At 42.4% G+C, this 12,646-nt stretch overlaps 1 protein-coding gene across 10 annotated transcripts in view; it reads right to left on the bottom strand.

The window, feature by feature from the left end:
* ATP8A2 (ATPase phospholipid transporting 8A2) overlaps window positions 1-12,646 on the bottom strand; it is a 318,937-nt gene that overhangs the window by 148,730 nt on the left and 157,561 nt on the right. The window lies entirely within an intron of this gene.

Here is a 12,646-nt window from a genome sequence, read left to right on the forward strand (position 1 = left end):
CCATGATAGCTGGGTCTGGTGGAATTTGAGAGTCCAATAACTTCGGGGGGGGGGTGCGGGCGGCTCATATTCCCCTTATTGTTCAGGTCATTATGTAATCAAGGTAACCTCCTTCCTATGTAAACCTCAATCATCTCAAAGTTATGAAATTGCATGGTTTCCTCCCTAGGAAGCCCAGTTTCTCAGAGTACTCTGGATACACATTTAATTAACCGGAAAGTTATACAAATAGCCTTCAAGCACTTACTTTTGTCTTTTGAAAGGCTTTCATGCAGAAGATAAGACTAGGGGGTCAGGGAGATTTGCCCAGCCATTTCTTTTTAAAAAACACATTTTATTCTTAATATTTTTTGTGTGTGGAATTCACACTGGGTAGCTTATTAAGCCCTCATGCTGAAATATTATAAAATGATTTGGCTCAGTCTTACTGAAAAACAAGGAAAAATTATAAACTTTGTTACTAATAATTTCACAGAGCTGTTAAATTTATAAAATGAGATCAAGGCAACGATGAAGCTCATTAGTGTTAAAGTCTAACATTTATGTGTTGCTCATGACATAAGATGCTGCCAAAACTATGGTCTAGCTTCATCCCTCTTTGCAACCGTTAAAGTGAAAATTCCAGACAGAGTTTTAGCCAAAAGAGAGGCAAGCATATGTGGAGTAAATCAGTTAGGAGTCCTAGGTGTTCTGTGAGCCAGGAGAAGAGCCAGCTACCTTTTACCCACATCAGTGGTGACAATTAATTCACAATGAAGCGCATCCTCCACCACTCGTTTTGCTTGCCAAATCAGCTTCTCATAGGTTAGAGATCTTAATCATTTTTGCATTTGACTATCTTCAAGTCATATTTCAGCGTGAAGAAGAAGAAAGCAAAATAAATCCCATTTACTAAAAGAAATAGTTTTAACAGGGACGGTCAATTCCCCCCCCCCTCTCCCTTGAGATTTCAGCTTGGAAAGTTTTACTATCAGGTATTCAGAATTACTGGCAGAATCAAAGTAAACTACTCTAGAGGAAGAATGGGAAACCTGAGGCTCTCCAGATGTGGTTGGAGTCCACCTCCCATCAATCCCAGCCAGCACAGCCAATGGTAAAGGATGATGGGAGTTGTAGTCCAACAACACATGGTTCTACCAGCTCCCCATCCTGAGTGTACAAATTGCAACTACCCACATTTGGGTGAAAATGTGGGTTTTGGATACTGGGGCCAATGCCTCAATTTTGTCTGCACACAGCTCAGCATAAGGGTAGAGTCAATCAGCCAAATTTTTGTTAAAAACCCTTGGGCATCACAAACATGCAAACGGTATTGAGGTACATTTTCACATAGGTGGTCCCCAGCACACTGGACCCTTTGTTGTATAACAAAGAGAGGGAGGCTGTAAAGAGCCACTGCAGCCCTAGGGGAGACCCCAACCCCAGTTGCCAGGTTGGGAGCACATCCTCCCAGCTGAAGTTAAAATTTAGGAAAGGGATTTGCTGCCAGCTGCATAACTGCATCTTCCTCACAGCTGAACATCAGGTTTCACACAGGCTGGTAAGGAGGCACAGCTCAGTGGCAGACCATGCAATACAGGAAGAAGATTTCAGGGTTCATATGTGGATTGGAACCCAGTTAACCTTCAGTTTTCACACTTCTCCAACTTTGGCGATATATTTCTCTAAGAACATTCCCAAGTGCTTATAGAGACATGTATAATTAGGTTAAAATATATACAAGAAAACGCACATTTAGTATAAAATGCGTGCAAGGATGCAAATCTTGAATTCTTATTTTTCCACAGAAAAGAAATGTGAATTATTGTGTTTAATTAAAATAACAATATTGCTCTGGAAAGAAGACAGAGTGGACTTATGCAGAAACCCATATAAAACTGACACAGATTGGGAATAGACTGATTCCTCCTTCCCTAAAGCCAGGCAGCTCCTTTGTGGGAGCTTCTCAAAGGTAATGTATGCAGGGTTTGGGGGCTCAGAAAGGAAGGTGTTCAGTTCAGGAACAAGAGGAGGTAGCCTGACTGGAAAAAGAGACACAGGAGTGAGGCTGCATCTTTTCTGTGCCAGACATCCTGGTGGAAGCCAGATGGCTAATTATTCAAACTTGCCTTATTTGAAACCCAGTGGGGATTTGACCCTTTTTGCAAAAAGTAGCAGGTTGGGAATAAGCAAGGTCCGCATGACAGAGGCTTCATTGTATACCCTGAGATCATTCTGTGCATGCACTTTGCTTAGTGGGAAAACTGAACCATTTCTTCTCAGGGTTCAGGGGAAGCTCAGAAACACACACACACCGCTGTTAACATGATTACTTTATCTGAGTTATTGTAAACTGGAGTAGTGGTTGCTCAGCATTCTTTTATTACCCAGATAGGAAATGAATCTGGAAAGACTATGCCAAAAACATAAACCTTTTTATTGCTTTGCACTGCCAGACTGAAATTATGGAATATCAGAGCTGACTTACACATTATGCAGAGTAAGATAATAATCGGAAGTGATGGAATTCTGGACTGTTTCACTTGAGACAGCAGGTGGGGGGGGGGAGAACTGTGGTAGTAAATGCTCCTGTGTATGAAAACTATCACAGCAGGGAGATAATGCTGGCCAGCCTTCTCTCTGCTGTGGTACATACTAATTTGCAGTCATTACTTAATGTCAATAGGCAGGGAGTTCCAAAGTGTAGGAGCTGCCACGCTAAAATATGATGTGGCACCTGTAGCCAGTTCCACAGACTGAAGAGGTTGAGTAGGCATACGTGGGGGAAAAGTGATACTGCAGGTAAACTGATCCCCAGTTGTTAATGCGGCAGAGATGCCACTCTGATCAATTCAGAAACTTCAGCTAGTGCAGACTTCAATGGCCAGGTTGCTTACTGGGGCAAGACAGTTTGAGCATATGCTGCCAATACTGGACCGATTACAAAGGATGCCAATTAGTTTCCGGGCATAATTTAAATTGTTGTTGTTGTTGTTGTTGTTGTTGTTGTTGTTGTTTATTCCCCAGCCACTCTGGGCAGCTTCCAACAGAATATTAAAATACAATAATCTATTAAACATTAAAAGCTTCCCTAAACAGGGCTGCCTTCAGATATCTTCTAAAAGTCTGGTAGTTGTTGTTCTCTTTGACATCTGGTGAGAGGGCGTTCTACAGGGCGGGCGCCACCACCGAGAAGGCCCTCTGCCTGGTTCCCTGTAACTTGGCTTCTTGCAGAAGGCGCTTGGTGCTGGACCTCAGTGTCCAGGAAGAACAATGGGGGTGGAGATGCTCCTTCAGGTATACTGGACCGTGCTGATTTTGACCTATAAAGCCTTAAACAACTTAGGACCACAATACCTCAAGGACTGCTTCTCCTCATATGAACCAACTCAAACCCTGTGATCATCACTTGAGGCCCTTCTTCGTGTGCCTCCTGTGCAAGAAGTCTGGAGGGCAGCAACGTGAGAAAGGGCCTTTTCTGCAGTGGCTCCCCGCCTGTGGAATGCTCTCTCGTGGGAAGTTCATATCTTTATGTAAAACATTCCTTTTCTCCCAGGCTTTTTGGCTATTTAAACAATCTACGGCCTTTTAAACTGTGTGTAGGGGTATTGTTTCTTTTGTTATTATGGTATGTATTTTTGTGTTATGTGTTAGAAGCTCTTAGAGTCAGCATCTTGGGGGCAGGCAGAGTATTGACCCACAACAGGAAAAGGTGAAGGTATTATTTGGAAGACAAGAAGAACATTAACACCTGAACATTCTGAACAAAGGTCAACATGACATTATCTGGCAGATGTTTTTTAAGGGCCTCTGGTGAAATGGACTTAGTTGTGTGGGAATACTCACACTCTCGAGATCACTGGCTGTTCAAAACAGTGTGCATATATACAAAACTTAGCACCTCTGGCTCTTTCCCTGCACTAATTTGCATCAAATGGATAAGAAAACAATGAATCAAATCCCATGTGCAATTTATGTGCCGTTTCCTTCTTCCCTGAAATTTTAGTACAGTGTGTTTTCCCCACTGCTGCGTAATCTTTATGGGTACTTTTGTGAAAAGTGAAGGTGAGAGGGGAAGCTGTGCTTTAAACAGATGCTACTATTATATCCTCCTGTTTCTATGTTGCAACAGGGATTAAAATAACACATTTAAATACATTAATGTCTTTAACACAAAACATGATAATTTGATACCCTGCTTCCTTGAAAGCTTTTGTTAAAGCATGCAAGGTCCTCACTGGGCCTGTCTGCCTTGAACTTAACAGTTCAAGTTTTGCTATGAAATACGCCAGTATTTCAGCGTACCATGCCTGACTTCATCCACCAGGAAGGTACGATGGGAAACAGCCCCAAAAAGAAACCCGAGACCTGCATAGGTTACTGATTTTTAAGAGCACGCACCGTTCCCAGGAGAAGAAGACAAATGCACAAATATATCACGGAATGTTCAGGAAGCCTGTCAAGCATGGCTACTAAAAAACTGAATTTTTACAGTGTTTTAATTAGTCAAAGGTTTCCACGACTTCAAGTCCAAGGTTTGGCATTCAATCGCCAACAAATTGCTTGTCAAGAAAGACAAAATAAGGACAAAGTTCCTTTCAGTGCTGTAAAAATAAAATAAGGATGTCCTCACTATTGCAGAAGAATTATGCATAACACGAAAGCATCAGCATTCCAACACCAATGGAAACCAGTCCCATAGAAGATGCTGCCTTCCCTATTTTGCATTTTCAGTTGTTCAATGTGGCACCTCTGCTGTGGAATGTGTTAATTTTCAGCTGCTGCCTGGTGTCAATAGGCAGGGAGTTCCAAGGTGTAGATGCTGCCCCTCCAAAAGATAAATTTCTTACAAATGCAGAAGGGTTATTATTATGTGGCGAATGTAACAGTGCCAGTTCTGCAGAATAATGCGGCCAAGTGGGCATATATGGGGCAAAGTGATCTTGCAGGTAAACTGGTCCCAAGTCATCAAGGCTTTATATTAGTAACACGTTGAACATGGCCCGGTAGCAAATTGGTAACATGTTTGGGATAGAATATATTTGTGATTTCTATTGATAAGCCAAAAGACAGGAATGATGGGGGGATTTCTCAGGCTCTGAGACAAGGACTAGAAGAGAATATGAAAATGTATGATGGGTGGAATTGTGAAAATGGAAAAAAGATTCCTCCTTGTGCTTGGTTTGTAGAAGATAAAACTAAATTTGTTAATGTTGTATATTTCACTTAGGCTTTATTGTTATGTGGCATCCTACTCTTTTGCTCTTGCTACTTCTTTCTTAACATAAAATATTTTCAAGCAGAGTTATAGCTGTAAGCCAAGTATCTTTTTCTGCAGCTAACGTCCATTTCCTTGCCCTCTTTTTGGTGGACGGTGTCATGATTTTTTGTCTTTGCTAGAGAGGTTTTAAATAAATATTAAAGCAGGAAGTAATAAAAAATAATTGTTTGGCTCCCTCCTCAGCTATATAGAGTTTCCAACCAAGGAGGAGAAGTACGTGACTACTCAAGTTACAGCCTAGAGCAAACTACAACAGTCACAGGGCCAGCTCTACTATTTGACAGAGTGAGGCAAAAGTTTAAGTCAGCTGAATGGGAGTGGGGAGTTCAGAGGGCCCAGGAAACCAGGCCTACCTAGCTGGTTTAAAGGGTGGGCCCAGCCTAACTTATTACTACAAACTTGGGATCTCAGTGGTTGTGTTTACACATTGTCATGGCCCAAGAACAGGAACCTTCAGAGGTAGAGCCCCCCCCCCTCCAGCTGCAGCCCCAAGGAGGAGCCCCAAGGATTCACATTCTGGTCTGTCCATGTGATGTCAGGGTCACATATCTCTTTCACTGAACCCCAAGGATATACTTCTGCTGCTAGACTCTGGTCCACAAATTCTCTGGAGGATCAGGAAAGCTCTGAACTTGAAAACCCATGCAGCCTTCTGCTGGTTGAAAGATTGGATTTTATTAGAAAACACTGATGTCCTAGATCTGGAGGGGTTTGATAATGCTTTTGGGTGGCATGCATATTTGTGGTATGACAAGGTTAAAGTTCACAAACTGTTTAAAAACCATATTGTCAGAAGAGCAATTTTGATGGTCTGGACAAAATATAAGGACTTATTGGAGAGTAAGACTCCGAGGTGGCTCTCACCGGTGGAGGCCAAGGCACGTAAGAGACTTAACATGGAAGCCTACTGGCCTAAATATTGGGAAATAATTGAAAAAATTGGAGACAATTGGAGGCTGCTGAGCTTGGAAAAACTGAAAAACAAGGTGCGAGATTGGTTGCATTATGCTCAAATCCAGGAGGTTTTTAAAGTGGATAAAAAGGTTGGATTCCAGGTGGAAAAATCGAAACTAGAGACAGAACTGTTAGAGCCAAAAAATAAATTACTTTCGAGAATGTATAATTTGCTGCTTAAATGGAATACACAGGATGAGACAGTGAAATCCGCCATGATAAAATGGGCACAGGACTTGGGGCACAACATTATGTTTGAAGACTGGGAAAGGTTATGGAACACCGGAATGAAATTTACGGCATGTAGTGCCTTGAAGGAAAACATTATGAAAATGATATACCGGTGGTACATGACCCCAGTCAAACTTGCTAAGATATATCACCTGTCTGATAACAAATGTTGGAAATGTAAAGAGGCAGAAGGGACATTCTTTCACCTCTGGTGGACTTGCCCGAAAGTGAAGGCCTTTTGGGAGATGATTCATAATGAACTAAAAAAGGTACTTAGATTTACCTTACCTAAGAAACCGGAGGCCTTTCTTCTGGGCATTGTGGACCAGAGAGTACTTAAGAAAGATAGAACTTTTTTTATGTATGCTACCACAGCAGCAAGGATCCTGATTGCTAAGCATTGGAAGACACAAGATTTACCCACGCTGGAGGAATGGCAGACGCAGTTGATGGACTATATGGAACTGGCTGAAATGACTGGCAGAATCCGAGACTTGGGAGAAGAAACAATCGAGGAGGACTGGGAAAAATTTAAAGACTATTTGAAAAAACATTACAAGTTGTATGAATGTTAAAAAATGCACTTTTTAGAAATTCTTGCTTCAGCATCGGTAAATTAATGAAATGGAAATTAAGGTACAAGAAGACAAAGGTGGAATAATGAAATAACTTTATTATGTTTAAGTTAAAACATATAAGATTTGGGTTACAATAGTTTTGAAATTAGGCAACATGATAAAATGAAAGATACAATAAGCTTGGAAATAAGTTAACAAATTGCTGATATTTCGTATTACAGAGAATGCAGGGTTTGGAGGATGTGGGGAAGTCCAATAGATGTGTTGGAAAAAAGGATTATGGAAATTTGTAATTTCTCTACTGTATTTTTCTATCTATGTCTTTATTTCTTTTTTCTGTATTTCATAAACTTAATAAAAATATTATATTAAAAAAAATGAAAACCCAGAGCTTGGAAGAAGCCAACAGCTGCAGAGGATGGCACCAGACTTTTAACTGCCCAGCATCCATGGGGTAGGGCCCCTAGTCAGCATGTATCAAGCTTAGGCTATACAAAAGATCTGCCAGTTATTCCTGGACACTGCTGAGACAACTTGCATGTTCTGCCTCAGCTGAAGGATGATGCTGGCACTGACACCAAGGTGCCTCTCCATGGTGCTGATCCTGCTTTGTATCACCCTCCTGTCTGCAGGCAACCCTAAAGCACTGACCTGTCCCTTTGCTTGGTCTGTCACTTAGCCACAGTGGTGGGCACCATGTTAAACCACAGTTCATGTGTAACTTTGGTTTAATGAAAACTGTGATTTCCTCCCAAAGAAACCATGAGTGGTAAGCTAAGAATAAACCTTGGTTACGGCTTTGTAGTTGGTTCAGTGTAAAAGAAACCATGAGCTCAGGTTCAGACTGCAGGACATGCCAAGGCTCGAGGTTTGTTGCTCTTGGCATGACATGGCCAGGAGTAGGGGAAGAGCAAAGAAGGGATTTTTAGCCAGCCCAAGACAGCCTGCGGTAAAGGAACAAATGCCATTTCACCCAGGACCAGGGCTACCCGCTACCTCAGTTTGGGGAGCGTGAAGGAGATGGAAACTAAGGTAGAGGCACCCAGACAGAGAATAAGCTGAGTCTGGGATTCTGCAGCATGAATTATCCTGCAAATGCTGTGAACAGTTTTGTAACCTATCTAGCTCTACCTCTTAAACCTCACTCTCTAATCACTCCATCTGTGGTCAGGTAAATCAATGAAAGAAAATTCAGGGGCTATTAACCTGGAGTCCAATTTTGTGAGAATTGTTTGCCACAGCAAGAGCCTTCCTTCACTTTTAAAAAAGCTTGCAAATAAGCCCAGGGAGTGCTCAGCAACACATTGCCATCCCATGCAGTTTCCCCTGTTAGGAAATGTTCTTTTCCAATGTCAAGACCTAGCACAGGCTCTGGCAATCTTGTGACAATTTTTTTTTATTTTTTTTTTGCAGTGGCAGCCCAATTAAGTCCCATTGGCACTAATACAGTTGGTAGACAGGAATTTTTAAAGAGGCGAGGGGGCTGCTGGAGGTTCATTTTTTAAGCAGCTAACCTTTTCCTGCAGGCAGAGAGGAGGACATTGCCTGGAGGACCCTGTTTCCCGAAGAGAAACAAGCTTTGAAAAGTTTTGGCAGCCAGCATGGTAATGAGCCAATTTCTATTGACATGTTATCTTCAAAGGTGAACTCCTGGGCAGCAAAGAGGCAGCATTCAGTGCCAGCCTCTTACGGAGGGGGAAACGTCCTTTTTGTCCATTCTCATGCCAATATCCATCTACGCAATTTAGTGCTAGGGTCATTGAGGACGACAGGCAGTTCATAGCCCTTCTGCCTTGGTGACTTAATATTTCGCACTATCTAAGCGATTGTCATCAAGATAATTTGCAGTACCTGCCGGTCTCCCTTAATAATGATGAACTAATTTAAAATACCCACCAGCTAAAGCAAGTGCCATAAAGAATTAGAAAGAGCCTGGCTAGGTGAACCAGCTGTTTTTAATTCCCAATGGCCAACAAAAACAGATTCAGAAGAGTTTCACTAACTACACCACAATACCAAGCCCAAACCCAGATGCCATATTGTGGTACTTAACAGAGTCCTGATGATTTGGTCCCTTGCTGCCTGAAAGTTCAGAGTCCACTGATTTGCTGGATGACTGTACATATAAAAAGGAGATACACATTGAATCAATCAGGTGTGGGCAAACTTCAGCCTTGTGAGATCCACTTTGTTTTCTCAAGTCTGACCCTTAGCATAAGGAATAGTGAAAAGGTTGCCTCATGCAGCAGCTGCTTGGAAATGTTGGGGGCCATTTTGACAGAGCTGTACCTCCTGAAACCACCATCCCAGCCACACCCCTCTGTTTAAGGGCAGTGCTGTGCGTGGCATTACCCCACAACCTTGACTGATCCCCTTTGGTATGGTGGAAGATGCTGTCTTCTTGCTAGGGTTGAAAGAAGATTCAACTGACAGCCCAACTGACTTCTGCGGGTGGAATGAGGGTGCCATCTTGTCCTTTGCTTCAGAAAGCAAGATGGGTTGGGTCAGCCCTGTTTGTGTCTGAATGTTCAAGGTCCACCAATGGGAGGGAGGTACAAAATAGTGACTTGGGATCAAAGCAAGATAAAGAAAAGGAAGCTCAAGGGACAGAGCCTCATGAGTCATGGTGATCAGCATATACAAGAGGGGGTGAAATCTGCATTTGAGTTAGTATAGTTAAAGGATTCTAACAGTCTAATTTCGGTTGGTGGAGAGAGAAGCCTTTTGATATTACTGATATTACTTTTGATATTTTGATATTCCTGCTTGGCAGGGGGTTGGACTCGATGGCCCTTGTGGTCTCTTCCAACTCTATGATTCTATGATTCTATGATATTACTACTACAGCTGAAAGTCATCTGGTTATTTTTAAAAAATAGATCTACCTTCTGTCTGCTGCAACAACAGATGATCACCTACCACCTACCAAGTGCCTAATTTCAACCCTTGCAGGCGGGATCCTGGACATAATCACAGCAAGCGGGGGGGGGGGATGCATGTTCTTTTCTTAATTTGGGACATGGTAGTCCCTACCCTCCCATTCCCATTACTCCCACTACAGCTTCAGGTCAGATTATGTTCCCATTTTCCAGTATGTGGTGGTTGCTGTTTTGGTGGAACACTCCACTAACTTCAAAGGCTCCTTCTATAAAACATAGCCAACCTCCACACACCACACCTTTTTTTGCCAAGATCAGCACAAAGAAGCAAAATACGAAACCAAGCACTTACACCAGCCCTTGAAACATCCTTACGGATGTTCCCTACATGAAGATACAAGTAATTACTTTGAATGTGAATTGACTCCACCGAAAAGCATGATGTCATGAGCAGGTTATATGTTTCTATGAAGGTGTGTCCATGCATGCAAGGCATCACTTGACAGTAAGTACCAAGTGACTGAAGGTTTTTTAAAGAAAGGTTGGATGGTCATCGGTCAGATTCTTTAGCTGTGATTCCTGCATTGTAGAAGGTTGGACTAGATGACTAGTGGAGCTCTTCCAACTCTATGATTCTATGATGGAGCACATTTGTGAATCAGTTCCCTGCAAGGAACAACAGTTGAGGAGCTAGTGACCTTTAAGAGATTTTCGACCAAGTTGTATGAAGTAGATCACTCAGAAAGAAAGTATGAAATAATTCTATTGGTAATTTTGATGGACATGTTTTGATGGGAGGGGACTGCTGAAGCTACTTCCATCAGATCCTGCTTTTGGGCTTCTCATAGGAATCTGGTCACTGTGGGAAGAAGGATTTTGAATGCAACAGGCCTTTGGTTTCCTCTGGCAGAACTCTTCTATTATTGTATTTATTCATTCAGTTTATGAGTCTCCTGATAAAAAAGATTCTCTAGGTGATAGTAAAATAGACAAAATTAAAACATAAGATACAACAATTCAATAAAGAAAATCATAAATCAATAAAAACCAAGCTAGCAACAGCACAACACTAAAACTCAGCCATAAAATCCACCATAGACACAAATCAAACCCCAGTAACCAATCCAGTTAATGTAACAACACCACAGCTCCGAAAACTAAAACCAGCAATATTGCCACTATTCTGCAGAGGAGAAGAAAAAGAAGAGAAGAGTTTGGATTTGATACCCTGCCTTTCACTCCCTTTAAGGAGTCTCCAAGCGGCTAACATTCTCCTTTCCCTTCCTCCCCACAACAAACACTCTGTGAGGTGAGTGGGGCTGAGAGACTTCAGAGAAGTATGACTGGCCCAAGGTCACCCAGCAGCTGCATGTGGAGGAGCGGAGACACGAAGCCGGTTCCCCAGATTGCGAGACTACTGCTCTTAACCACTACACCACACTGTCATATCAGTGACAATAAAAGATATTGGAGATGTTAAAAGCTGTCCAGGAATTGTGATTTCAGAGAGAATTGAACAGTTGGAAAAGATGCCAAGGGTCACCTAGTCCAACCCAAGAGGAGAGCAGGCAAGAGGGAAGGAAAAGAGGAGAGTCTATTGGGTGAAGTCAGTAAGAGGGAGTTGTGTTCAGTTGTTGAGAGATGAGTAAGAGGGAGTTGTGTTCAGTTGTTGAGAGATGAGTTTCTAGCTCCATCACCCATATCTCCTATATAGCTTGAACTCAAAAGATTCCCTGTGTATTATTTGTCTGGACCAAGATTTCAGAAATATGCATGGTTGATGCCATCAAGATCCTCTGCTTTGGGTGACAGGATGCTCAGCAGTAGAGAACATGCTCTGTATGCAGAATGTGCCAGGTTTAATCCTGCACACCATTAATGACAAGGACGAAGCAAGGGATGATGAGATCTCTCTTTTCCAAGCCCCTGCCAGTCAGAGTAGGGCAGTACTGAGTGAGGCAGAGCCAACAGTCTAGCTCAGTATAGGGTGGCTTCCAATGTTCTTACCTGCGGATCCAGGAAGAACCTCACCACCACAAAATGTGGGGCACTTGCTAGTCCTTGCTCTATGAAGCTTTCCCGTTCCAGCTTGATCAGTGAGCTGGCGCTGCAATTGTTTCTACAGCTTGTTATTTCCTCCTTAATGTCATCCTGCACTTTAGCAACGACTCCCGTGGGACACTTAATCTGAATTGAACTTGGCAAACTTACATGGCTGTTGTGACAGGATAATTAGATATTTGTCACAGTTTCAATTTTATCTTAACAGCTGTTTGCAAAAGCAAACGTTATTATTATAATTGCTCCTCTCCTGAGCCAAAAGCAACTTTGAAGAATTAAAAGGAGCAAATGCAGGCTCCGGGCATTATCTGCTGGTCGGATTCTGCAGCAAGTGTCACGAGTTTTAAAAAAATATGGCCAGAGTTTTACCCATCTAAGAGAAGAAAAGGCTGATCACTTTTAACGGCCAGTGTAGAACATACGATCTTTATGCAGCTAATTGCTCTGGCTGCAACATTCCTACACCTTCCCTTCTCAGGACAAAATTGCCCTTTCACTGTGGCTAAATGTTCTGTAAGCAGCAGAGACTGCAACCATGGTTATGACTAAGAAGCATCTGCTTAAATAGATTTTAAGAACCAGGGTTCCGAGAGAGAGAAAGAAAGTGGGGCTTTGCCCCACCCACTAAATTTGGCTTTGCCCCACCCACTTTTGTCATAGTCTCCACCCACTGCTAGCTTCCC

This window comes from Podarcis erhardii (assembly GCF_964252035.2).
Source record: "Podarcis erhardii genome assembly, chromosome: 4".
NCBI classification, from domain to species: Eukaryota; Metazoa; Chordata; class Lepidosauria; order Squamata; family Lacertidae; genus Podarcis; species Podarcis erhardii.